General features: G+C 42.4%; 1 protein-coding gene across 5 annotated transcripts in view; it reads right to left on the bottom strand.

Moving 5' to 3' along the window:
• Positions 1–25,103, bottom strand: part of PLD1 (phospholipase D1) — a 205,797-nt gene that overhangs the window by 146,140 nt on the left and 34,554 nt on the right. The window contains exon 1 of one of the 5 annotated variants that reach the window (XM_045502973.1): positions 21,064–21,211. The exons of the other annotated variants lie outside the window; for them this stretch is intronic. The gene's annotated coding sequence lies outside the window, so the exon portion shown is untranslated. Of the gene's footprint in view, positions 1–21,063; positions 21,212–25,103 lie in introns of those variants that run through there. 5 annotated transcript variants of the gene reach the window in all.

The raw sequence follows: 25,103 nt of genomic DNA, 5'->3' as shown, positions 1-25,103 counted from the left end.
ATCTGGTACCTGGCACAGAGTAAGAACTCAATACATAATTGATATTATAAATATTACTGTTCTCTATTAGTAACATTAATGGGAAAGGTACATCAATCAACCACTGACATTCTAGCCAAGAGAAGTGAAAAAACAAAACCTGGTAACAGACATGTTTCCTAAATGCCAAACAAATTGCGGAAAGTAGAAAACTTAGCAAATCTGCTGTTCCTTTGGTGGCCATCATACAAATGCAACGTCTTTTGCTAAGGTGAAGTCATCTGTTTGTGTCTGTTTCATTCTTCCTGAGCTGTAAGCTCCTTGGAGACCCTGAATGACCATGTGTCGAACTTGGGTAACAGACTCTCTAGACATATCCCCATGGCCAGCCCCACTATGGGAGCACAGCCGCTGTCTCCTCTGAGCCTCAGGAAAGTTTCTCAGTTCCTCTGAACTCTCTCTTCAGGGGTTTCAAGCTCCTTGCCATTTCTGAAAGACGTCAAGTATGATCTGTCTCAGATCTTTAGCACTTGTTGAGAAGAAATGAACTGAACGAACAAGTAAATTACATGGTCAACGGGCACTATTTTACTTTGCGCATCTGCATGTATCTGAGAAGAAAGAAAAGCTAATGCAATCTGATTCAATATACCTGTGGCACATATATTTCGTGGCAGACACGAAGTAAGAAATGAGGATACAATCTCCGGACTAATGAAACCAACGGATACAAAACTTGGTCAGTGATGATGATGATCTGTGCAATCCATTGGTCCAACCTCCTTCAATGCACTGAGAAGACAGAGGCCCAGGGTCATGCAGAGAAAACAGAGGCAAGTCTAGAACTCAGGCCTCTTTTGTCCCCTGCATGCTCACACAAGTCTGTTTTGTGGCCGGCTTGTTTCCACATAATGCAGCTCTGAACCACGTCCAGTATGTGTAAGAAGGACGACCAGATAGGCAGGATGAACCGCTTTTGTCTCGGCTGCAGCCAGACTCTGCTCAGTAGGTGTGGACAGGCTGCCAGCCTCACTGGAAAAAACTAGTGTGGGATTGCTCAAGAAACCGTCACTCCCGTGACTGTCGCCAAGGAACAGAATTTTCTAGCGACACCCGACTCTGCAACATCCCTGGGGATCAAAAGCACAGGGACCGTATCGGCTCTAACAAGCAATGGCAAACTGCAAGAGAGGCTGCCGAACTTCAGTGCACTGGAGACAGGCAGTGCGTGCCAGCCAGACTGGCACATCACTGTGCTCTCCAGTCACGCCACTCTGTCTGTGGGGCTTCTCAAGCGGCCAGGATGATGGTAATTCAATCAGCAGCTATTTACTGAGCAACCACAACGTCCTGAGCACCCACCGTGCTGGGCTCTGGGAATACCTCACATATCTTCCTACACTGTGAGAAGAGGCACTTTAGGGAAGGAACCCTCTCGTTGCTCCTCACCTTACTCCATGTATTTGCCTCCTTCCCACCAAAGCCCCAGAAGACGGCCGCTCTTCCCACTTCACCCAGCTCTCAAGCCCGGGCTTCTTTCAAACCCTCCTTTCCATTAATCAACTCCCTTATCAACCTCCCTGCTCTCATGTTTCTTCCTATTACCACTTAAAACATCCTCAAAGCACCTCCTTTATACGTATGGTCCCCTGTACTTCTCACTTCTCTTTTGCTGTTATTTCACAGTCAAGCTTTGGAAGGTAATATGTTTCCCTGCTCAGCCGGACTGAACCAAACATGCTCCATGCTCTCCGACCTCTCAGCCTCCCAAAAGGCTGCTCCCTCTGTAGCTTTGCCTTCTTCCACCCTCCTTCTTTTCCTGATTAACTCTTTGTATTCAGGCTCCTCACAGGTGCCACCTCCTCCAGGAAGCCTCCCCTGACCTCCCAGGCTGTTTTAGATGCCTCTGCTCACTGCTTCTACAGAATTTAGGGGAGTCCACTAAGAACACTCTTTCTGCTTGGCCTCTGCCTCCCCTAGAAGATTCTCAGTTCCCTGAAGGGAGAGGTCATCTCTAGATTCCCAGTTCCTAGTGTCTTCTGGACTCTCAGTAACTATAGACCAAAGGAGGAATGAATAAATGTGAATTAAGACTTAGAACAGCTCACAATATGGGCAAAACAGAGAACGTGAGCATACTGCTTTCCAGATTACAAAGTATTTTTCACATATACAGCATATCCGATTTTCCTCATTCTGCGGGCAAACTATTATTTTTCACCTTCTTTTCAGCTGAAGAAGCAAAGATTTAAAATGATCAAGAGGTCCGACCAGGGTCACACTGTGTAAGTATTAGGTCGGAGAATCATATCATGACTCCTAAACGTCACATTCCCTGCTCCGTCCATTCCCTGTAAGCTACTATCTTCATATTCAGAGGGACACAATACTCTATAAACTCTCCTCATCAAAACCTGATAGCTGGAAATTGTTCTACATGCTTTGTGCCTAACCAAACTACTTATTAGAAGGGACATAAGCAGATTTTACTTAATTTTTGACAAAAGAAGTCAGTCTAGAAAAAGAACTAACATAGCCAGGACAATAGAGATACTATTTCCATCTTCCTCTGGTGGGATGGATGAACACATATGATTAGTGGCATTGTATTCTCCCACCAAGCCCGCAAAACATCTCAAATTTAGGGCTCATGATGAAATGGCTACAGATCTGCCTTGTGACTCTTTCATTCTTAAAACCAGGAGATCACCATCTATTTTGGTGGAATAGCAGCAAGACTGCCTGATTAACTCTTTGCATTCAGGCTCCTCACAGGTGCCTGTATCCAACTTGCATCCAAACACACCTTTGACACCCAGCAACGACTGCACCTCAGACAAGCTGTTCCTGCTCCCACAGCCCGTGCCAGCCCTTATGCCCCTGTTCATCCAGCTGAGAGCACATAGTCCACGACTCTAACTCCTCTCTTGCTGAAAACCTCTCCTTGATGGTCCCACTGTCCTTCCGTTGCAATCACCTGAAAAATCGAACCCTGGGCCAATTCAACGCTCTGACTTCTTGGCCCCCTCCCCAAGGTTTTTTTTTTTTTAATATATATACCTATATATGTATATGTATACATATATAGGTATATATGTATATATACATACACGTATGTGTGTGTATATATATACACACACGCACGCACACGCACACACATGCACGCACACACGCGTATACACGCACACACGTGTACACACGCGTGCACACACACGTATACACACACGTATATATATACACACACACACACATATATATACACATACACACGTGTATATATATGTATATATACACACATATATATATATACACACATATATATATTTTTTTGAGAGAGAGAGAGAAAGAGCGCGTGCGAGCAGAGTAGGTGCAATGGTAGAGGGGGACGGGGGATCTAAAGCGGGCTCTGCACCGATGGCAGAGAGCCTGATGCAGGGCTCGAACTCATGAACTAGGAGATCCTGACCTGAGCCAAAGTTGGATGCTTACCTGAGTCACCCAGGTGTCCCCCTCCCTGGGGTTTGTTTTTGTTTTTTTTTTTTTAATTTTTTTTTTCAACGTTTATTTTATTTTTGGGACAGAGAGAGACAGAGCATGAACGGGGGAGGGGCAGAGAGAGAGGGAGACACAGAATCGGAAACAGGCTCCAGGCTCTGAGCCATCAGGCCAGAGCCTGACGCGGGGCTCGAACTCACGGACCGCGAGATCGTGACCTGGCTGAAGTCGAACGCTTAACCGACTGCGCCACCCAGGCGCCCCATCCCTGGGGTTTTTAAACATGGGTGCAGAAGAAGCATTCAGCTGGACTCGGACCTCAGCTGACTCTATCCTACTAGCTCCCCCCGTTTAGAGGCAAACTGCTTCAGAAAATTGTCTACTTACTCCTTGTATTTCATCACTCCTCCCTCATCCTTCATCCTTCAACCCACTGCACCTGGCTTCTACCTCTATACTCTGCCAGCTTTCACCAAAGTCCGGAACCACCCGTATACTGTGCCACCCAAAGGTCACCTCCCTGTGCTTGTTTTCTGTTAACTTCCTGTTGCATAACCCTGCACTCCATTCTTCTTGACTCCATGTCTTCTCTTGGCTTTCATGCTCCCACATTCTTCCAGGGGTCCTCCTCCTTCTCCGGCCACTGAGATGGAATTTTCTTGGAGGCTTTTCTTCTGCTCAATTTTATATGCTGGTATTTTTCCAGAGTCCTGGGATCATGCTTTTCCACTCTACCCACCTCTCAGTTACAATGCATGCTGAGATTTCCTTTCTTTGGTATTTCAATGGCTTCTGGGGGAAAACACCATTGAGTACATTCCTCTTCACAGAGTCCATGCCTCTGCTTCTTCTGGAAGACTGGAAGCTTCCTGAAGGCAGAAGCCATCTCTGTATTCCTAGTCACCAGTGTCTACTGGGCCCTCAATATCTGTTTCCAGCCTTGTTCTTTCTCCTAAGCATCAGAACCATATATCCATCTGCCTATGAACTTCCCCGTTGGATGAACTCAATATGATCAAATTAGAATTCATCATCTTCCAGGGCACTTGGGTGGCTCAGTCGGTTAAGCATCAGACTTAGGCTCAGATCATGATCTCGCAGTTCATGAGTGCAAGCCCCACATCAGGCTCTGTGCTAATGCTCAGAGCCTGGAACCTGCTTAGATTCTGTCTCCCTCTCTCTCTCTGCCCCTCCCTGGCTCATGCTCTGCCTGCCTCTCTCTTGCTCCCTCTCCCGCTCCCTCTCAAAAATAAATAAACATTTTTTTAAAGAATTCATCATCTTGGGGCGCCTGGGTGGCTCAGTCAGTTAAGCGTCCGACTTCAGCTCAGGTCATGATTTCATGGTTCGTGAGTTTGAGCCCCACGTCAGGCTCTGTGCTGACAGTTCAGAGACTGGAGCCTGCTTTGGATTCTGTGTCTCCCTCTTTCTCTGCTCCTCCCCTGCTCATGTTCTCTCTTTCTCCTTCAAAAATAAGTAAAAATTTTTAAAAAGTTTATAATAAAGAATCCATCATCTTCCAAATCCCAGAACATTTCTTCATTTTGTATTTCCTTTCTGAATGAACTGCAAATATCATCTACCCTGAAAAACTGAATCCTGGAACTCATCCTTAGCAATTATCTCTCCTTAATTCTCTATATCCAATCAATTAATAAGTCCTGCCAGATTCTAAATATCTCTTCAACATGATGACTATATTTCACATCCAAAACCATGGCAGGTATAAGGAAATGAAAAAAGGTGCCATGTAGACGAGCATAGGGTCTAGGCAGGTGATTAACGCATTTAGACTTTACCTCAAAGTCTCTACCCACCATCCCCTATCCCCTCCTCTAGATGCTGAAGGCCTGGAGCTAAAAAGCATTCAATAATAATAAGGTGGACTGCCCCAAATAGAATTTTGTCAGATAAGTAACATTGCTTTCAATTGGTTGCTTTTTTATTAGCCAGCCAATGGTGTTCTTTCACAAATAAAAAAAAGATACTGAGCTGAACAGAAAGCTGGCTCTGCTTACACAGTTACTATAGTGAACAACCATTTCCAGAGGAGTTTCCACTGTGTGAAGTCTTAATGGAACCATCCCAGTTCAGTTCTGTCACATTTTAGAATCAATGCAATATTTAAAGTAAACAAGCCAAACTGGATATGGTGGAGGGTGAGGTTTGCAGGAAGGAAGGATAGAGGAGTAACGAGAAACATGCCAGGCTTAATAACGCATGGACACAGTTGACAGATTATGATTCATCATTAAAATGGCACTAATATAAAGTTAATAAAAAACCACAGTGTAATCAGGAAGTATGTAGCTTCTTAGCATTGTCAGGGTACCTATATATGCCCAAAACTATAAGTAGCAAGAAAAGTCGTTAAAGGAATGGTAAAATGAAGAGGGTTGGGCTACACAGTACAAAGAGGAAAGAAAAATGGACTGGCAAAAATCTGCAAAGACAATTTTGTGAATATACTTAAAACTTGGAACTGTACACTTCAAGTGGGTGAATTCTATGGTTTGTGAATTATAGCCTAATGAAGTAGTTATTTTTTAAAAATCTACAAAGACACAGGAATAATAAGTTGTAAAAAAAAAAATCGATTGACATATACCAACACTCAAAGAAGAGCAGGTAATTTTCAACGATCCTATAGAGTTAGCCAGTACCAAAATCACTTCTCCAGTTTTTATAACAAAAATAGACAAATTTTTGTTATAAGATAAACTTATAAACAGAAAGGCACAAAGGAAAAAGACATTGTCAAAGCACTAAAAGAAAGCAATCTGTCAATGCCTACAATGAACATTTTCAAATTCCATTGTTTTCATTATCTATAGACTGCTCAGTGAGATTATCATGCTTTAACAAACACAATAGTCACACTTAAGTTTCTGCCAAACCAGTATCTTTTTAAAAAATTACAAAGGTATGTAACACACACACACATATACACACAAACTATTGTAAGCTCAGAAAAAAAGCTTGCATTTCTCAATAACTAAAAAACCTATTAGATAAAGAAAAGATAAATTCTGAGGCAGTGATCATTTCCTTTGCAAAGAAAGGTACCAAAGACAAATGAAAACACCCAGCTCCCAGCAACCCAGCATTTGCGCTGCCTTGTTGCAAAAGAGGCAGGGTGCATATTTTTTAAGTCTGTATGAGAAAAACAAGTTAGTTCATGCAAAGACAGAGTCCTTTTGAAATCACTTGAAAAAGTGGATGGCAAATGGAAGGCAGATGAATGCTTAGGATCCACCAGAATAGAAATCGATAACACCTATTCTCTGGTATTACTCCTTTCCCGCTGATCAAGCAAAACAATTCAGCTGATAAGAAACAAAACAAAAACCTACACTTTAGTCTCAACCCCCCCAGATAACTCGTGTAAACCCAAGCAACCAAACAGGACTCACTTTTGGTTTTAAAAGTTAGATCATGTTGAATTCACAGAGAGTCAGTATATGGGTTCTACTTACTTAAAGTTGTCTGAAGACAGGTTTGTTTTAATGTGGCTTCACATCATAAGAAACAGCCAGTGAGCACACAGAAAGAATGAGACAGGAAGGGCTTTGGACTTAGAGTTAAAAGTTTTAGATCCAATCTCAACTCCAGGGACTCCAAATAAACCAATTCAATCCCAGTCGAAAGAGGTGCCTTTTGATCCTTACATACCTATCTTAACACGCCAGGCATGTAGTAAGTGTTCAGTAAATGTTTCCTGAATTATTACCACCAATAGCTATGAATAGCAAGCACTTACTAAGTACTTTATATGCATTATATCTTTTAACCTTAAACCTAGGTTTTCATATTAACTGCCTGCCACAAATTCAGAAACTGAGGTGTAGAGAGATTAGTAATGTGCCCATGTGATCCAACTGCTGAAGGGCAGAGGGAGGACTGCAGGTCCCAAAGTTGTTGGTTTTTTTTTTTTTTTTAACTTTTTTTAAACATTTATGTATTTTTGAGACAGAGACAGAGCACAAGTGGGGGAGAGGCAGAGAGAGAAGGAGACACGAAATCCAAAGTAGGCTGAGCTGTCAGCACAAAGCCCGATGTGGGGCTTGAACTCACAGACCCCAAGATCATGACCTGAGCCAAAGTCAGACACTCGACCGACTGAGCCACCTAGGCGCCCCTTAAGGTTCTCAATATGTACACTGCTGTCTCTCTGAACTCAGCCGGTCACATGCCAAAGTAATCATAGCAATGAACATATGAGGCTCCTCCATGTAATGTGTGTTTTATCACTCACCCTTTCCCACCACCTGTCTCCCTGGGAGCACGGACAGTGAAAACCTTCAGATTTGGGGTTCTCAAAGTGTGGTCTGTTGGATGGCTGGTAACACAGAATCTTTGCCATACCCCAGAAACAGAATTTGCATTTTAACAAGATACCCAGGGGATTCATATGGGCATCAGTTTGAAAGACATGGATTTAGACTACTCCAAAACTATGTATTTACTTTAATGATAGGAGGAATGAAGTTCTGGGAAGGAAAATATGGCAGAAGGGTTATACTCAGTGAGAACAAAACCAGCTTGCTATGGCTCTATCAAGACCTTAATTCACCTGCATAATGGCCCACAGATATTCTAAAGGACCTCTAAAGATCCCTAGGGAACTGATAATAGAGGCAAAAGCTGAATCTATAAGGGGTAGATCTACAGTCCCACTCCCTTCTAAAATTTCCAAACTTATGTCTTTAGAAGTATCTACCACGTAGCAAATAAAAACACACCAAGGCTGTGGCACATACTGAATCGCTCATCAGGCAAAGAGTAGAGCTCTGCTGTGGGTTGATAAACCTCCAGATCTGTATACTATTACCACCTTCATTCACGATCCAGGAGGCAATTCTTATCAAGGCAACTTTATCACATTTTTGGAGTACGACACTAAAGTCAACTTAAAGTTGAGTTTAAACTTGATTTCAACTTGAGTTATTTCAACATGGTTTTCTTTTTAAGCCGTACACCTTCATTTTTAGACAGAAAGTGGCTTCTATTTTTAGCCAAGAAGTACAGGACAGTAACTATCCTCTCACAAGAGGTGTGAGTTATGTTGGGCTACGAGTCAAAATCTAAAGAGGCATCTGATGGACTTAACTTTTACTCAATATTTCTTACCTGTTTAAACAGAGTTATGAAGGCCTAATAACTCCACATATAAAAGCCATGCACATAATTTAAAGTAGTCTTTGTAAAAGGTTTGGAGTATATTTGACTTTTTTCTTTATTCCCATTTTTAAAAAATACATTAAATCTGTTTGCCAGTGACAAATCTACACTTCCAGGGAGCACCTGGGTGGCTCAGTCAGTTAAGCATCTGACTCTGGATTTTGGCTCAGGTCATGATCTCACAGTTTGTGGGTTCGAGCCCATGTCAGGCTCTGTACTGGCAGTGTGGAGCCTGCTTGGTATTCTCTCTCTCTCTCTCTCTCTCTCTCTCTCTCTCTCTCTCTGTCCTTCCCCTCCTCATGCTCTCTCACTCTCAAAATAAATAAACTTTAAAAAAAAAAAAGAAATCTACACTTCCAGGAGCTGAGACTACACTGAAGATTTCTTCTTTAGTTCTATGCTTTCTGTCATTGAAAGCTACTAGGCAGGTTCTTTTTCTTAAAACCTTCAATTATACATTTTTGACACTTTCTACTTCCTCCCCGTCTTCGTCTAGAGAGAACTAGAACAACTGGATTGGATTTCTTGTTAATTAATCATCCAGATATCTCTTAGAAAGTTCGCAAGATATTCTTCCTTCAACCACAATTGAGCTATAAAAAGAAGTGTTTTTAATTCCCAACCCACCTATTCTGTTACTGTCATGATCATCCTGATTCAGAGATTTTCATCATGATTCAGAGATTTTCTATAAACTGCATCAAATAACCCAGGATTTTACAAAAAACAAAAACAGAAAGATGTGAGCATGTGCAGTCAGAGGGCAAGTGAGAAGCAGAGCAAAGTTTAGCGCAGTGTGGCCCTCATGGATTCTGACTCAGGGCCAAGTCCAGAGGCCACAGAAACAGAAGCACACATATTAACTATGAAGGAGCACTGACAGGGTAGCCCACAGGCCTGAGTCGGCCTAGGATGGGGGCTTCAGGGAGCCATGGGACCATCAAATGCATGAGTTTCCCCAAACAGAACCAAATTCCCAGGCCCGATGAGACCAGTAGTGGATTGTATTAAAAAATTACAACAGGGGCGCCTGGGTGGCTCAGTCGGTTAAGCGTCCGACTTCAGCTCAGGTCACGATCTCGTGGTCCGTGAGTTCGAGCCCCGCGTCGGGCTCTGGGCTGATGGCTCAGAGCCTGGAGCCTGCTTCCGATTCTGTTCCTCCCTCTCTCTCTGCCCCTCCCCCATTCATGCTCTGTCTATGTCTCAAAAATAAATAAAACATTAAAAAAAAATTTTTTTTTAAATTGCAACAATTGTGCTAAACCAACCTCATCGCCAGTAGCATTAATGAACATACCACTCTCAGGCATACCTAAGTAAATGTTTGTAGAGCCACAAAAACATTTATATGCTTTGATGTGGTCAACACACTAAAATATGGGGAAAGGAATGCTTAGAAATTTGTTTGCTGCCAAGGATAAATGCAGATATCTGCATTTAGGTTGAAATACACTTACAAGCACAGGCTGGGGCTGCTTAGATTGACAGCTGTTTTGTGAGGAAACCCCCCCTCCCCCAGGAATTGGAGATGAGCTAACTTCACCTTCCAGGCCTTGGGCAGGAACAGCGTGAATGGTAGGAATGCACACTGCAGTCGGCAGACCTGGACCTGAACCCTAGTTCTCCCTTCTACAGCCTGTGGCCCGTTACTCAAATTCCTTAAGGTCCGTCTCCTTACCTGTAGACTGAAAATACCATATTTCCTTGATTCCAACATGTACTTTCTGCCCCCTTTCCCCAACACACACGCATTTTAACTTTTCTGAAATTGGCATGACTACTGGACTTGACATCTACATTCAACGTGATGGCATTTTCTTTCCTCTTTTTCCCCTGAAAAGCTGGAATTTAATTGATGGTATATTTAGCCCTTAACAGTGTCTTCAAATCAAGGAAATACAACAGTAATGCTGGCCTTAGTGTGGGGAAGATTGAGTGACATATTTAAGGCACTTTGGCACACTGCCTTCAAATATAATAACTGTCCAAAAATGGCACATGTTAATATTGCTATTTGTGGGAGCCTGGGTGGCTCAGTGGGTTCAACATCTGACTTTGGCTCAGGTCATGATCTCGCAGCTCAAGCCCCGCATTGGGCTGTCTGTGGTAAGTGCTGAGCCTGCTTCGGATCCGCTATGTCCCCTGTCTCTCTGCCCCTTCCCCGCTCATATGAGTGCGTGCGCACTCTCTCTCTCTCTCTCTCTCAAAAATAAACACTTTAAAAGATATATTGCTGTTTTTAAGATCTAATGCATTCCTAGGATACATTATCAGAAGAGCAGTATCCAGGAAAGCAGCCGATAATCCCAGCCTGCTAGTCAGCCTACAGTTGGGAGTACTACATTCAATTTGAGGACCACAGAACAAGGGTAAACCACAGACATTCAGAGAATAGGGACAAGTGTGGAGAAGAGTCTGAAAAACATGGTATGAGAAATAGTCGAAAGAATCTAAAGTTTTTAGGCTGAACAAAAATGAGAAGCCTTTCAAACCTATCAAGCCCGGTGGATGTAAGTAGATGTTTCCTCTGTGGTTCCAGGGAATGGAGCTGGCACACGAGGATGGTTACTCTAGAGAGGACTTTGTCACGTCAGCATACAGGAGGACTTCATAACACTTTGGGCTCTCTAGGACGGAAGGGGCCTTGGGAAATGGAAAGCTTCCTAAAATAGGAAGTGCACCATCAGCACCTGGATGGCACCACATCAGCACTCTCCAGAAAAGCCTCCTTCATGCTCTTAACGGCTGCACCCTGTGTCCACGTCAACTCTAGAATCCTATGCCTTGGTCTTCCTCCTCCAGACCTAGGCCAGACCTCTGGGGACCACTCAGAGCAGCGACGGCCTCCAAGGGCACGGGCTCCAGCTAGCTCCAGGGAAAAGCTAGCACAAAAGTGGCAAAAAGTTAAAGGAGAAGGTGCATTCACCGGGGTGCCTGGTATCGTGATAATCCACACGGGAGGTGAAGACTCAGTGTGGATAAAGAAGGCTGGCAAATCCAGACTCAGATGGCAAGAGGTAGGGCCCCAGGGTCTAGCCCTCAGAGTAGCCCTCAGAGTAGCCCTCAGAGTAGGCACTCCACAACTCCTGAGACCAGATAACACCCGCACCTCACCTACCACGTGTAGAATGTTCTAATTAGGGCCTAATGAATCCATTTAAGACTCAGACCAGTTTTCTGAATTATAGCAACCCTTGGTGACATACACATTCATTCCTCCAGTGACAGGCCCTTACTGCCCCAGTTACAAATTTTTTTTCTTAAATTAACCTTCTATCCATGCTTTAAGGAAAACTCCACACTCTATGAAAAACTACTATAATTTCACATTGAAACAGAATGTTCTGTATCTTCTTATCAGCATTTACTTGAATACTGGTATTAAGTTTACTGTGAACTTTGTGATTCAACCCCACTTGTCAATGTCATAATCATTTTATCTAAAGCTCTCTGAGCAAAGGTGTGGGTAGCAGCCTTGCCCAACGCACAAGCAAGTACCATGCTTACATCAGGCAGTCAGTGGAGAATTTTACCAAGTGAAAATGAATGGCACAGGAGCCATATGAGACCAACCTTCAGTCTGCTTCCCAAGATGATGCTACTTTGGGTCTGAGAGAAGCCACAGGCTATGGCTTTTTTGGTTTTCTACCTCAGCCCTCAGGTAATCAAAGTGTACCTGCACACCCTTGATCCAAAGACCTCTATCATCTGTAAAGTCAGATATAGTTAGGAATCTATAGGACGTGAGATCAAAATTCTCTCTTCTACTGTCTGGAGCCATCATCACGTGTCAGGTGCCAGGATGGAGTTTAGGAGCACAAAGGTCAACAGCTCTCTGACAGAGGCTCACGGTCTAGGGGAGGAGACAGACTCTTAAGAACTAATTCTCAGGGGCGCCTGGGTGGCGCAGTTGGTTAAGCGTCCGACTTCAGCCAGGTCACGATCTCGCGGTCCGTGAGTTCGAGCCCCGCGTCAGGCTCTGGGCTGATGGCTCAGAGCCTGGAGCCTGTTTCCGATTCTGTGTCTCCCTCTCTCTCTGCCCCTCCCCCGTTCATGCTCTGTCTCTCTCTGTCCCAAAAATAAATAAACGTTGAAAAAAAAAAAAAAAAAAGAACTAATTCTCAGAACGTGAAGGGTAGTGTGGTGGGAGCCTAGAGGAGGAAGTGCTCGATCTGGGGACTGGGGAAAGTAACTGCCGGGAAGGTACAGTGGAAAGGAATCTTGAAGAATCGCTTCGGAGTTCACTGTGCGTACTGGAAAAGAAGGCACATTCCAGGAAAAAGGAACGGTTGCAGTGTAATCTATGTAATCTAAAAGAACAATGGAAAAGTAACCCCGCATGTTTGAGCAAGAGAATGATAGTTATCTTCCGATATCAGGAGAACTGTCTGATTAGGTGTCTGCTTCTCCATGTAGAAGGGACTATGAAAATCGGAGCAGGGGGCACTATGATAGTACACGCTGCACTTTAATATGTATAAGAACTTTGTAAAAAAAAGAACGATTAACAAGGAAACTGGTTGCCTTGAGCAGACGAGTTTACATCATAATTATATCATTTTGGAGTCAGTTTGGGTTCTAATTTGAGCTTAGCTCATGGGAAATGCTTAATAAACAGTTGCTATACACATTATGAGACAATACACTCACCTTTACACTGAGTTCCAACACCACACCGAGTTGTCATCGATGGCAATGTCTCATGTATGGGGTAGGAAGGTGGAGTAGAGAACATTCAAGGTGCCTCCCGGCCTGAAGCTCTCCTGGATTATCTCTGCCCATTTCTGATCTGGCATTATTCCCTGGCACTATTCGCCAAGAAAGATGCTACAGAAATGCCCATTGAAAACCTGCTACCTAAATGTTAGCTATCATTACTATTATTTATTTACAGAGAGAGAGAGAGAGAGAGAGTGCGCGTGCATTTGTGTGCATGCAGAGGAGGGGCAGAGGGAGAAAGAATCCCAAGCAGTCTCCACGCTGTCAGGATGGAGCCCAATGCAGGGATCAATCTCACAATTCACAAGATCATGACCTGAGCCGAAATCAAGAGTTGGACACTCAACTGACTGAGCCTCCCGGGCGCCCCCATTACTATTCTTATTGTACTTTCTTCTGATATTATTTTTCTACTAACTCTATCAGCTCTGGTTTTCTTTCATCCCTGTGTATATCTGTATGTGTGTTTAATGGTATGCAAATATTCTTGCAAGCCAACTCAAATCGTTAGGAGGGCATAGATGTAGTCATTAAAAAACAAAGGAAAATAGGGGCACCTGGGTGGCTCAGTCGGCTAAGCATCCAACTTCAGCTCAGGTCATGATCTCACAGTTTGTGAGTTCGAGCCCTGCGTCAAGCTCTGTGCTGACAGCTCGCAGCCTGGAGCCTACTTCGGATTCTGTCTCTGTCTCTGTCTCTCTCTCTCTCTCTCTCTCTCTCTGCCACCACCCCTCATGCTCTATCAAAAATGGGTAAACATAAACAAGCCTTTTTTAAAGCAAAGGAAAATAACTTTCTACAATTTATTATAAATGACACTAATAACAATAGCTAACATCACTTAACACCTATGAAGCATCAAACTACAGTAGGCCTTTTATATGCATTATTTTAGTTAATTCTCATAAGAACCTTACAAGGGAAGTATTTATATTTTAACCCATATTTTATAGATTAAAAAAAATAAGTCTTAGTGAAGTCAAGTGATTCACTCAAGGCCCCAACTATTAACTAGTATAACCTCACAATTTTGCAACATAGTCGACAACAATCTCATTAACGGCTATATACTCCCACATAGTTTTTAAATCTGATTACAGAAGATCTTAATTTGAATCTGAATATAGGGAAAGAAAACACAAATAAGCCACTTAATCTAATAAACAGGTAACAACACTGAGTTCATTTTGTCTCAATCTCATGCCTCAGGACACTATTAAGAAGAAAGGGCTGGGGCACCTGGGTGGCTTGGTGGGTTAAGCATCTGACTTCAGCTCAGCTCATGATCTCACGGTCCGTGAGTTCAAGCCCTGCGTCGGGCTCTGTGCTGACAGCTCAGAGCCTGGAGCCTGTTTCAGATTCTGTGTCTCCCTCTCTCTGACCCTCCCCCGTTCATGCTCTGTCTCTCTCTGTCTCAAAAATAAATAAACGTTAAAAAATAAAATAAAAAAAAAAAAGAAGAAGAAGAAAGGGCCCACACAGCGGCCAGGTCACATTCACCTAAGCAGTCTTTGAGCATCAAATTAAAATGTCCAGCTTTCTCACATAATGTATGATTCCATTCACATGAAATATTCTGAGTGGGCAAGTCTAGAGAGGCAGAAGGTAGAATATGGGTTACCTAGGGCTGGGGGAGGAAAAAAAATGGGAGCAAGGGAATGAGTACGAGGCCTCTTCTTGGAGTGACGAAAATGTTCTAAAATTACATTACGGTGATGGTCACACAACTCTGTAAATACGCCAAAAATCATTGGGCTATACACTTTAAAGGGGTTAACTTTGTGATATATAAATGTCAAGAAAGCTATTAGAAACTACTTTTCCAGGGTTCAGTATCAAGTGATCTCTAGTCATTCCATGTGGCTGCTGTCTTCCAGAATAAACATGAAAACCAGATGTGTAGTAAATAAGCCTTACCCAGGAACAAAATGTTCAACAATGAGGAGAATGAAGACCATGCCTATGAAGTTGGTGAGTTTTCCTTGGAAGCAGTTAACGGGCCTTCAGCCTCTTTCTCAAATGTCACTAGGTAAGTGCTGAATGGTATTAGCTTTTGATTTTTACCAAACCAGAAATAATGGAAATATTCATTCATCATTACTAAAATGTTTTTAAGCAGACAGAATGGAGTATTAGAAATAGCAATAACTGGGGAGTCAAAAGACCTCAAAGGGCCCAAAGACTCCAACTCAACTGGAACCTTGTGGCCTCTGGGACTCAATCATTCTAGGCTTCGGTATAAAATGAGGACTCAATCATTCTAGGCTTCAGTATAAGATGAGGAGGAAAGTGTTCTCGAGACACAATGGAAATCCATGAAAGTGTCATTCCTAGACTGATGTTTCAAGTATTTAAGTGAGCTTCCTCCCACATCCCTTATTAAATAAACTCTCTACCTTAAAATTGCATTGGCTATAACCACTGACTAAAACTTTAAACCTGATAGATAAAAATCAAAAGGCAATTTCCTAAAATAATGCATAAACGTAGTGAAATAATTGTTCTCCAAAGTAAAATTATCTCATCCTTTATAAAAATTGATCTTGCCTCATCTAACCTGTCACTCCTAACCTATTTTAATTTTTATTATAAAAACTATAATTTCTTATGAAAGGAAATCTTAGATTTACAAACTGAGGAAAATTAAAATCATTCTTAAAGCCGCCATCTTAATTAAATAGAATATGGGTGATGTTAACCTGCAATTAAATTTTGGTACATATTGTTCTCATTTTTTTCTCTTCTTAAGTAGGTTTTTTTTTCTTCAACTATAATGTTTAAAAATATTAATATGCAGAAAAGTATATAGAGAAGAAAATACAAACTACCAGAAAGTCTCAACTTCAAAATAATCCCTAAACCTCTATTAACTTAAGGTGACCATCATTTCTGCTATCGCCTTAAGCATAATACAGACAGAGATACGTAGATTTTAAATAGGGCCAAGTACATGGTGCACAAATAGTTTAACTTTAAGTGTTTTAAATTAAATATCTGTCATCACTACTTGCTATTACACTTTTTTCATACCATTGCAAAATTGTAATAGTTGCATAATGGTCCATCATACAATTTTCTTCTATTGTATGTTTTGAGTACTTCCAACTTTTTATGATAATAAGTAATGTTTCAGTTAGTATTTTTGTACTTAAAATGTTTTATACTCCTACCTGGAGAATTCCAATCTATTACCCTGTTCCTTTTGTGATTTCTCTATTGGTTTTAGAATGAGAAAGTGCTTCCCCATCCAAAGATCCAAATCTTTATTGTTTGACTTCTTTTCTTTCCTTCTTTTCTCTTTAAACATAGTTCCTTAATCTATGGGCTATGTTTTCAAATACTGTTAAAGACTCCAAACTTGTGGCACTGGATGGCTCAGTTGGTTAAGCGCCCGATTTCGGCTCAGGTCATGATCTCACGGTTTGTGAGTTCAAGCTCGCGTCGGGCTCTGTGCTAACAGCTCATGCCTGGAGTCTGCTCTGCATTCTGTGTCTCCCTCTCTTTCTGCCTCTCCCCCTCTCACACTCTGTCTCTCTCTGTCTCTCTCTCTCAAAAATAAATAAACACACACAAAAAAAGATTTTTTAAAAAAGGACTCCAAACTTGTCACACGTCTAAGTTTTAGCAAAAGCTAAAGTAAGCTATTTGCCCAACATTTTCAAATGCACATTTACGTTTTTAAAGGAAACACTTGTCTCATATTCTTGGCTTTCCACTAGGCCTCAGAAAGCCTCCAGGACTGACAAAATAACCAGAGCTTTGATTATCAGCAGGAAATCATACTGGGCAGGAATGAGGAGGACACTCATACAGGCCAAATTAAGTTAAACGATCTCAAGATCCAAGTTCCTAGCCTTAGCAGTTTTATTATTTTAGCCTTTAAAAGTCTCAGAAGTTCCAAGATGAGCTTAAGTATGTAGTCAAAAGACAATTTTCAATGCTGTGGGCTGACTCTCCATGGTCATGACTTTCCATGGTCGCCATTGGTCTCGTTTACTGACCATGGGCAAACTCTGTATGTTGCCATTGATCACCAGCAGAACAGGTGAGAAAACAGTACAAGCCCACCTCCCACCCAGTAGAGTAAGAACACAAAGGACATGCCTTACTGGTTGACAGTGAGTCAACAGAAGCATCTCTGAGTGTGAAAAGTGACACAGGTATCAGTGCTCACCTGTTTGTTTCTCATTAATAACAAATATCGGATTATAGCTCCCCAGAACATAAACTTCTCGTACTAAATTTTCTTCCCACCAGAGCACTTCTCTGAGGCACAGCACTGTTAATGCTGCTATCCGCTATGACTTGGGATAAATGACAGAATCTTCCTGGGACAGTTTCCTCAACTATAAAATGAGGATAAGAACAACTGGCCTCTTGGGGTTGTTGTGAGAAACAGAGAAGAGGCTCAGAACAGGGACTGCCCTTAGGGAATGGTTTTGGTATTAGTTGTTGTTATTACTATATTATTATTACCACCACTACCTCTACCATTCCTGCTAGGACTATTATTTCTACTCTACCTCCAGAAATGCCAGACTGTAGGAGTGCCTGGGTGGCTCAGTCAGTAAAGCGTCCGACTTTGTCTCAGGTCATGATCTCACGGTCCATGAGTTCGAGCCCCGCATCCAGCTCTGTGCTGACAGCTCGGAGCCTGGAGCCTGCTTTAGACTCTGTCTCTGTCTCTCTCTCTCTCTGCCTCTCCCCTGCTCATACTCTGTCTTTCTCTCTCTCTCAAAAATAAACATTTAAAAATATATTAAAAAGAAAAAAAAGAAAAGAAATGCCAGACTGTAAAACTTAAATTGGGTTTTTCCAAAAGAAAGAGGGAACTAGATGGAGAGGACTGTGGTCAGTCAGATCAGCCTCGGGAGTAAAATCCGCCCAGGAAGTCAGTTTTCCTGTCACTATTAAATACTGAATGTCTGGGGTGGGTGGCACCACAGTCCTCCCCACTTTCTGATACACAAACACAGGACTTCTGCGCATCGTCACCGTCAGTGAGCAGGGCTGAGCCAGAACCTGGGGGTTAGGCACAAGAAAGATCATGAATCCAAGGCCAGAGACCACAGACTAACACCTCCCCAAAGGGGCACCGAAAAGATCCTGACTAGGGGTGGGAATGAGAGCCACCTGGGCCATGAATAGATTTATCAAGGTTCAGCAGTCAGAAAACCAACCGACTCTTGATATCACAGTTACTTCTATGTATTCATTTCTTTCCTCTGAGTGCCTATCTTCTACCGCCAGTCAGTTCTCCCAGTGTGTGGGCCAGTTCATACTGAAATGGTTTGCCTGAGGATTTGTCTCCAACCTCGAAGCTCTGAATCGTTTTAAAAGAAAATAAGGATCACACGCTTATGCATTATCAGCTAGGTTCACAAGCCATCTGAGATTTATGAGACATCTAGAGTACTTTGAATTCCAACAAGAAATCAGTTTGATATAAATTAATCAGCTCAAAGCTTCGCTTAAAATTAGATGGTATGGGGCGCCTGGGTGGCGCAGTCAGTTAAGCGTCCGACTTCAGCCAGGTCACGATCCCACGGTCCCTGAGTTCGAGCTCCGCGTCAGGCTCTGGGCTGATGGCTCAGAGCCTGGAGCCTGCTTCGGATTCTGTGTCTCCCTCTCTCTCTGCCCCTCCCCCGTTCATGCTCTGTCTCTCTCTGTCCCAAAAATAAATAAACGTTGAAAAAAAAAATTAAAAAAAAAAATTAGATGGTATGGAATGAGAAAAATACCCGTCTCTACTTGACTCTAGGCAAAAGGCAGAGTTGTAACAAAACCAAACTAGTCCAGCAAGATGAGAACAAGAATTACAATGCAAGTTTCAAACCTAGAATCAGGAATAAGATTTGCTTACTTTATCCTCAAATTACAGATTTCGAACACCCTACTGTATGTATGGTCTTTTTTTTCTCCCCATGTTTGAAGGAAATGTAATGAATATTCTTTGGGAAAACCCTAAAATCTGGCCTTCAGGGAGTTTCTCCTATACTTTGCTACATTTGTTTATTTGTGTTTCTACTCAGTGGTATTTTGTTTGGGTATCTTCGCTAGAGGAAAGGCTGTGAAGCACTTGGGAACACAGAAATTGAGATCCACCAGACACAAATGAGTTTCCCGTGAGCTTTTGAAGACTTTTATCTATGCCGACTAAACACAAGTAAGTAACCAGGGAGCAAAATGTTCTTAACATTGTTCTTGAAAAATCACTGGGCAGCAATAATCATGCTGACAAAAGTCCTTCTTTAAATTTTAAATTAAGAGCATTTAATTATTAATAACAGTATAATAAAGAGTACGTATATGCAGTAAGAGTGTATATTAAGCAAGTTACAGCAATCTTTGCCTTTTTGTCTTGTTTTGTTTTGAAAGCTAAAATGACCCAGTGGATTTGCTGTTAAGAAAAGACCTGCAGAGGCAGGGGCAATCATTAGTGATACAATTGTATCTTGGGGGTATAAAGTACAGTCAAATTTGTGATCCTGAAATGGCATGCAGTCATAACTTTATAACTTCAGCCTCAGCAGATATGGAAACTGTGATCCTCAAGGAAGTAGCGTCCTTAAAATTTAGCATGTCACCGCAAAGATTTTTTCAAAGTTCTTTTTTCTGTCTCTCTTCTCCCTCAATTTTATTTTTTTGAACAGAGGAGAACAGGGAAGAACAGATCCCTTCCAATACACTGTAATTCCCAGCGGCGGGGGGGGGTAGGGGGGGGGGAAGAGCAGAAGAAAAGGGCAATAACAGGGGCATATTAGCATTATTTTAAAACACTCCCACATTACTTCCAACCAAAGCACACTTAAAGTAACATAAACACAACAATATTTTATAGAGTGTTACAAACTTTAAAACATCATCCAATTTACTCGTGCAGAACAATTTCTTGCTGGATTGCTTTGGTGACAAATTAATTAAGGTAAAACTGCTCTCTAGGTCTTTAAGTTAATGAAATTAAAGAAGATACTCTCTTGGTACTTACGTACTGAATTTCGTGTTATTACTATTAGCAATACAAGGCACGCTCCATTTTTGCCATCAGATTTACTCCAGAAGGAGTCTCGGATCGTGAGGAATTGCTCGAGAATGAAAACAGTGACAGCTGTGCACCTGTACACGGTGCCCACATCAATAGTTATGTGGGTATTTTAGGAGGCATTCTAGAAAAATGTCAGACTCTTCAAAGAGAAAATGAAAACGGCATTCTGGTTCATTGTAACTCTAAGTAGGCCCAAGGGAAAACTGGGCACCAGGCAATTTTGCACAACGGTGTGAGGCACGACATCGCTAGCTGGAGGGTAGCACAAGGCCACCTCATGTTCAAAAACAGTACAATCGGCCATGTATAAAAATCACACTTATGCCTAGAAGACTTAACAGGAGGGCAGAAAGAAAGGAATTCGGAAAAAGGAACTAAAAATGCTTACAAACAAGTCCAAATCTCCGGACTACAAATCCACCACATAAATGCCATTTCATTCTAGCTCCCATGTGTATATAATATTGCCAAACAACGCATATGTGATAAGGAGAATCATAACCTCCAAACCTCCACGAACTCACATCATTTTCTACAAGAACACAGCGACGGCACAAATGCTATGCTGTCATGTAATCGCCCGCAGTCAGTAGAGAGAAAGTCTGACACATGCAGCAGAAAAGTTCAAAATGTTATTTACTAACCTGGTGCCCCTGTGAAAGCAGTCCCTCCATACTGCTTTACAGAAAGAATCTTTACTATGAAACTAATCTCCAAAGCAGCTGATCCAGCCCAGAGGGGAGGACTCGGACTACCCAGGGAATCCACAAACACAAGGAAAGCAGTTTGTTCCGAACTTGGCAACTTAAGTCATAGCCAAGCCCACAAAGCACTTTAGCCTATAAGCTTTAGAAATGAACTTGAAACCACTCCCCATATGTTAAATAGACACTGGGCTGCTGTGAGAAATAAAAACCACGTACACCATGAGCAAAGACTTCAGGCTTCAATTTTGAACTTGCTGCCTAAGAAAACCATAACACACAAACTTAAACAAAGAGAACCCTTACTCCCTTCTCTCTCAGACGCTGTAGTAAAGTGACTCATTCATTTTAAACAGGAGGAATGCGATCCGCTCCCCATTAGGGTCATGAGATGAAGTTCAATGGTGGTGATGGTGTAACATATAGCACTGCAATTTCACTTTGCATAAGAGGGACACATGAAGGGACCATTGCTGAGAATCAAAGTTACATACCGTTTTCAAATTTTGAGGGGTAGCGTTAAATAAGCCTAATATCTCATTAATCACTAAAGTCTAAAAATCAACTTATGTTCGAGAGGAGTATGTGTTAAAAAAACCTTCTAATTTTTTAATATCGTTAACATACAATGTCACATGAGTTTGAGGTGACCAGCACAGTGAGTGATTCAGTATTTCTGTATATTATGCTACGCTCGCCTCAAATGTAGCTACCATCTGAGGATCATTCTAACTTATGACTCCCTCTTGGTGTCTGTAAATCTGAAAATCACTCATAATTCAGTTTTACCATCTATATTTAGGTTATGTTTACAAGATAAAAGATTTTTTGGTCGTATTATAGTTCTTTACAGTTTAAAATGGAACTGAATAGGACTCGCTATGGTTTCAAACGAAGAAATGTGAACTCATTTCTCATTCTAGAAAAGTACAATTGATAATTTCCTAAAGGCATTTCTATCTCCAAACAGTCCATAAAGTTCCAGTATACTGCTGAAGAAATAATGAAAATCCACGCTCTGCTTTTTAACACGACGTGTTCACAGTACCATATACATAGTTTACCCCTAGTTTTCAACTCCAAGAACAGTGTCAGTTGTAATGGCTTACTTCATGACTTCACCTTGATTTAAAAAAAAAAAAAAGACCTATTTCACGGTCAAGATTCTCTAATTCTATTGTTTCTTCTAAGATATAACATCGGACCAAATATTCCAAGGAACACTGGATTCATTTCCTGCCAAACAGATTTATATAGGTATTGCTGGTAAAATCAAGTTTCTCAAAACCGGTGCAACAGAAGACGTTAGCACATAAGCACAAGATAAGGCATGAAAAACCTGGAGACCCCCAGAGACCTCACATGTGCCCCACCTGCTTCCCCCACCCACTCCCAGGTGAGCTCAATGGTTTCTCCTGGGGTCACTTTAGAATGAGGGGATCAAGACAATCACCTCCATGAGAAAACTGGCCTCTAGATATGCGTCCCTTGCCTTAAGAAGGAGCCAGAACCCCACCTGGTGGCAAAACCAAGAAAAGGCTGGAACAATTAAGTTTCAGGGGAAATACAACTTTGATGCTGGAAGAAAACACAATAAAAGCAGAAGACGATCTGTTATAAGGGTGCATTAATGTCACATACAATATAAGTGTGTGGTGAGGTTCAAGGAAAGTTTGTCCCCCCTACAAGAGCAGAATATTTCTTGAAGATATGAAAATGCTCATGCAAAAAAGAAAAAAAGTGATTACACTCAAAACCATCTCTTCGGTAGTTCTGGTTTGCAAATATATACAATGATTTACATTCCCAGAAAAATCCTCTGATAAATAATGCTGATCCCTCCTTTACCCAAAAATCTGCAAGTAAAATGCCAGTCAACATAATCTCTGAAATGGAATAAATATGGATAAACCCCCAACTTAACCAGCTAAGTACTGGTGGGACAGTGTCCATCACTGTATTAAAAGGCTGTATCCCTAAGATTTTTCCTGTCAAAAGTATTTCCTTTTGTCTCATATAAATTATTTCTGCCAAAAATCCATGTACAATATCAATGTCAATGGAGATGAAGAATAAATACTTGGTTTCAAATTGCACTAGAGTAAAAACCCAGAAAAAACAGTATAGTAGGATGTGACTTTTTTAAATTTTTTATTTTATTTTAGGGAGAGAGAAAGTGCATGAGCAAGGGAGAGGAGGAGAAGAAGAGGAAGAGAGAGAACCTCGATGCCACGACCCCTGGGATCATGACCTGAGCCAAAATCAAGGGTAGGACACTCAACCAACTGAGCCACCCAGGCACCCCAAGCAGGATGTGACTTCTTAATAAGCCCAAGCCACATCACTGAAACTAAAGCTAATTATAAGGTAGGCATGGTTCTAAACTGCTCTACAAGTATTAACTCATTTAAATCTCACCATTTCCCCCCCCCCCCACCACTATCTTATAATACCAGCCTTACAGATGAGAAAACCAAGGCAGCTAAAGGGTAAGTACCTTGCCCTTGGTGGAGCTGGGATTAGAACCCAAGCAGTCTGGCTCTGAAGTAAGTGTTCCTAACCACGTACTTTAATCAATCTGTCCTTCTAGGTGCATACCACTTGGGAAACCCTGCCAGACTCTGGTCAGACACAAGGGAGGGGGAGTTGGGAGAGGAGAAATGCTCTGTAGACAGTCCTCATGATGGTGTAGACCGGGCAAGGCTTTGCAGGGAAGCAGCCACAGAGATGAAAACAGAAGGCCACATGGCAGGTAAGGGATCCCCAGACAGAGAGCACCCATTCAGCCTTCCAAAGAAAAGGGGGAAATGGTGAACAGGCCATTGAAGGGACCACAGGGAGCAGAAGAAAATGCTGCAAGAGAGGCAGGAGCCCTCTGATGTCATATCACAGAGGCTAAGAGACATCAAGAGAGTTTAAACCAGAGGGCGCCTGGGTGGTTCAGTCCATTAAGCTTTGACTTCATCTCAGGTAATGATCTCACTGGTCTTGAGTTCAAGCCCTACAGCAGGCTCTCTGCTGCCCCACATTGGGCTCTCTGCAGTCAGTGTGGAGCCCACTTTGGAACCTCTGTCTCCCTCTCTCTGCCCCTCCTCTGGACCCATGTGTTTGGACGTGCACTCTCTCTCTCAAAATAAACAAATATATAAACATTAAAAAAAAATTCTTAGGGGGCGCCTGGGTGGCGCAGTCGGTTAAGCGTCCGACTTCAGCCAGGTCACGATCTCGCGGTCCGTGAGTTCGAGCCCCGCGTCAGGCTCTGGGCTGATGGCTCAGAGCCTGGAGCCTGTTTCCGATTCTGTGTCTCCCTCTCTCTCTGCCCCTCTCCCGTTCATGCTCTGTCTCTCTCTGTCCCAAAAATAAATAAACGTTGAAAAAAAAAAAAATTTAAAAAAAAAAAAAAATTCTTAGGAAAAAAAAGAGAGAGAAAGAGAGAGAGTTTCAATGGTAAAATGACCAGATGTGTGCACTGGAAAGATAAAGTAAGGATCGAGGCCTTTTGGAATGGGTGGGTGGGGTAGAAATTAAGACATTCCAAGTAGAAGGAAGGGCAGACCAGTGCTTTCAAATGTAAAAGTTTACACTTTCCCAAGATTCCCCAAGGACGCTGGGTCAGTAATGCAGGCAGCAGTGGCTCTTGCTAGTTCCCTTGCTCAAGCCGGGTTTGGAGCCTGAGCCAGGTGCAGGTTATTGAGGCCATCTGCAGAGCTGGGAACACGGGAGGAGGAGCAGAGGGGCACGGAAGGGCCCAGGAGTTGGGACTCTGGAGGCCGAGTGGGTGGATGTGCAGGAGATACAGGTCTGGAGCTCCAGTCCCCTGCCTGGATAGAGGTGCACATCTGTAGGCACTGCAGAGAAAGGATGGCTGCAGCTGGAGGGCAGCAACAGGGGGTCTGCCCCCAAGAGCACCAGCCACAAGAGTAAAGGGTAAAGGATTTGGTTTTTTTTTTTTTTAATTTTTTTTAACGTTTTTATTTATT

Source organism: Leopardus geoffroyi, chromosome C2, assembly GCF_018350155.1.
Source record: "Leopardus geoffroyi isolate Oge1 chromosome C2, O.geoffroyi_Oge1_pat1.0, whole genome shotgun sequence".
Lineage (NCBI taxonomy): Eukaryota > Metazoa > Chordata > Mammalia > Carnivora > Felidae > Leopardus > Leopardus geoffroyi.
The sequence above is the reverse complement of the archived record's forward strand: the minus strand, read 5'-3'. Positions and strand labels throughout refer to the sequence as shown.